Source organism: Chiloscyllium plagiosum, chromosome 44 (genome assembly GCF_004010195.1).
Source record: "Chiloscyllium plagiosum isolate BGI_BamShark_2017 chromosome 44, ASM401019v2, whole genome shotgun sequence".
NCBI lineage: Eukaryota > Metazoa > Chordata > Chondrichthyes > Orectolobiformes > Hemiscylliidae > Chiloscyllium > Chiloscyllium plagiosum.
In genome coordinates, this window is record NC_057753.1 from 10,853,602 (window position 1) to 10,856,365 (window position 2,764).

General features: G+C 43.5%; 1 protein-coding gene and 1 long non-coding RNA gene across 2 annotated transcripts in view; both read right to left on the minus strand.

Moving 5' to 3' along the window:
* Positions 1-2,764, minus strand: part of LOC122543524 (zinc finger protein 239-like) — a 116,975-nt gene that overhangs the window by 72,220 nt on the left and 41,991 nt on the right. The gene's annotated exons all lie outside the window — the stretch shown is intronic.
* On the minus strand, positions 7-1,768 carry LOC122543562. Its single transcript, XR_006310097.1, has 3 exons — positions 1,494-1,768; positions 1,304-1,407; positions 7-290 (listed from the first exon to the last, which is right to left on the minus strand). It is a non-coding gene; the product is annotated as an uncharacterized LOC122543562 (long non-coding RNA).

Below are 2,764 nucleotides of genomic sequence, written 5' to 3' on the forward strand. Positions count from 1 at the left end.
TGTGGTGCAGGTGTCCTCATGTCTCTCCATATTAGAGGATTGGCTGACTCCTCACCCAGACAGGACAGGGATACAGTTTCTCCTCACTGAATGGTGGAATGTTTTTCAGGCTGTGGAACTGGCGCAGGACCTGTCCACGGTCAGTTCATTGGGCACACTGACGTTTGCAAACTTTTCCCACAGACAAACATTGACAATTCATTGGTTTTCAACTCCTGGTGAGATGATTCTAAGATCTTGATAGGATTTTTGTTTGGAATTCTTGCTGGTAAACGTGCTTCTGTGATTTGCTGTAAAACAATTTAAAACCAGGAAAAAAAAAAGTGTTTAAGATACTAAAGGAGATTGTTGAGAATCATAGAAACCCTACAGTGGGGAAACAGTCCATAAGTCTGAATAGCAGACTTAGGCACACAGACCCACCGCCAACCCTGCATTCCCCATAGCTAATCCATTTAGCCTGCACATAATGGGCAATTTAGCACAGCCAATCCACCTAACCTGCATATCTTTGTGTTGTGGAAGGAAACCAGTGCACATGGATCTCCCTGCAGACAGTCACCCAAGGCTGGAATCGAACATGTGTCCCTTGAGCTGAGAGGCAGCAATGCTAACCACTGAGCCACCATAGAATTCATTAAATATAGCAATTTGTGTGAAAGACACTCAAATAGTGACCATGAAAAGTTACTGGATTGCTATTAAAAAGTCAACTAATTCACAAATGTCCTTGAGGGAAGGCGACCCACTGCCTGTCCTGGGCGTCCACAAGACTCAGCCCTCAATGACAGCAGAGAGGGTGGGAGCAGAGGGATACTTAAGGACACAATTTCCTCCATCTTCATCACAAGACTAACTGCGACGGATCCACCCCACTGTTGGAATATTGTGTGCAATTCTGGTCTCCTTCATGTCGGAAAGATGTTGTGAAATGTGAAAGGGCTCAGAGAAGATTTACAAGGATGTTGCCAGGGTTGGAGGATTTGAGCTATAGGAAGAGACTGAACAGGCTGGGACTGTTTTCCCTGGAGCGTTGGAGGCTGAGGGGTGACCTTATAGGGGTTTACAAAATTATGAGGGGCATAGATAGGGTAAATAGGCAAAGTCTTTTTCCTGGGGTAGGAGAGTCCAGAACTAGAGGGCATAGGTTTATGGTGAGGGGGGAAAAATATAAAAGAGACCTAAGGACCAACTTTTTCACGCATCATCTAAAATACTTCTTCCAAAAACATATTCCTGAGCTTTGAACAGACACCTTCAGTTTAGCAACTAACCCTGGCAAGATTTGCCGCGACAGCCTCACCTTGGAAGTTACTGGAGCCGATCAGTCTCAGCAAGTGCTGGGGGTTAAACCCAGCAGTTACTCCTCATTCCAACAGACAAAAGTTGGCGCAACAGGGGGGAAATCTGCAAGAAAGTCAAAGTTCTGGAAACTGTCAGCAGCTCAGGCAGTATCTCTTAAGGAGAGACTGAAAGTGAGCATTGCAACTTACTAATCTTCGGTCTTCAAGAGCCAACCGTTCCAAAGCCTCTCCTTCTCGATGCAGGAGAGACAAACGTTTCTTTTGGTTTGAGTTGGCTGCAAGTAAATCCTTTGACTCCCACCCCATGTAAAAGGAATTTCCCAGGGCTCAGTATTAACTCCAGTACAGATAATTTCCACCAGGTTGTTCCTGAACCCATCCAATCCCTCCCTTCAGTTCTGCGCCTACACTGCGCATACTCTGTAAACAGCATTCATTCACCCTGATCAGTTCGAGGACCAGCCAATCACAAAATGTCATCCTGCGCTGCCCCTCTTTCTATTGGCCAGAACATGCCGTCAATCACCCAGGAACTGAAGTATGAGCAGTGCAGGAATGACGTTCGGATCATAAGACGCATTTCCAATTGTACACATGTATTAAAAGGAAAGAAATTTAGCTCATTTCTATTTCCTCCCAGGGAGAAGGGAGAGGTATTTTTTTTTATATGTATGCCTGAGCTGGTGTGGGTTTATTGTCCATCCCTCATTGTCTGGAGGGCGATGAAGAGTCAACCACAATATTGTAGGTCAAACCGGTGAAAGGTGAGCTCAACGGTATTTTACAATAACTGACAGAGTCCAGCTTTTTAATGACTTAACGTTTCACCCTTATGTGGCCTTGCGGGATTTGAACGTCTCTCCCAAGGGTCATGGATGACGAGCTGAAAATGTGTTGCTGGAAAAGCGCAGCAGGTCAGGCAGCATCCAAGGAGCAGGAGAATCGAAGTTTCGGTCATGAGCCTTTCTTCAGGAAAGATGACGAGACAAGTTATAGTGAGACAAAGCCACTGTCGCCTGGGACAGGAATTTCCAGCTTTGGTCAACAAGAGTATACAATGTCCCAGGGAAACCGGAATTATCTGTTCAGAACTTCTATCCTGAACTGACAGGAATAACTTTTGTAAAACTTCTCTCACAGCATTTTAAAGGAGATTTACAAATGAAAAGAATCATAATTCTTAAGTCTGTGTTGACTAATACTTCCGTCATGTAGAATAAAACCCAACTGTTCATTAAACCAAACGCCCAGAAAAGGTCACCTTACCTCAAAGTCTGTTAAAATGTGACACTATTCCACTATTTAAAGAAAAATAATTGTTTTTAAAACTGTAACAGTGAACATTAAACAAAAACTATTCACAAATCCAATCCCCCTCATTAATTATTATCTAACACTGACTCTATAGAATAATATGCTATTCTAATAGCATTTATTAAACATTACATTAACTCACGGCT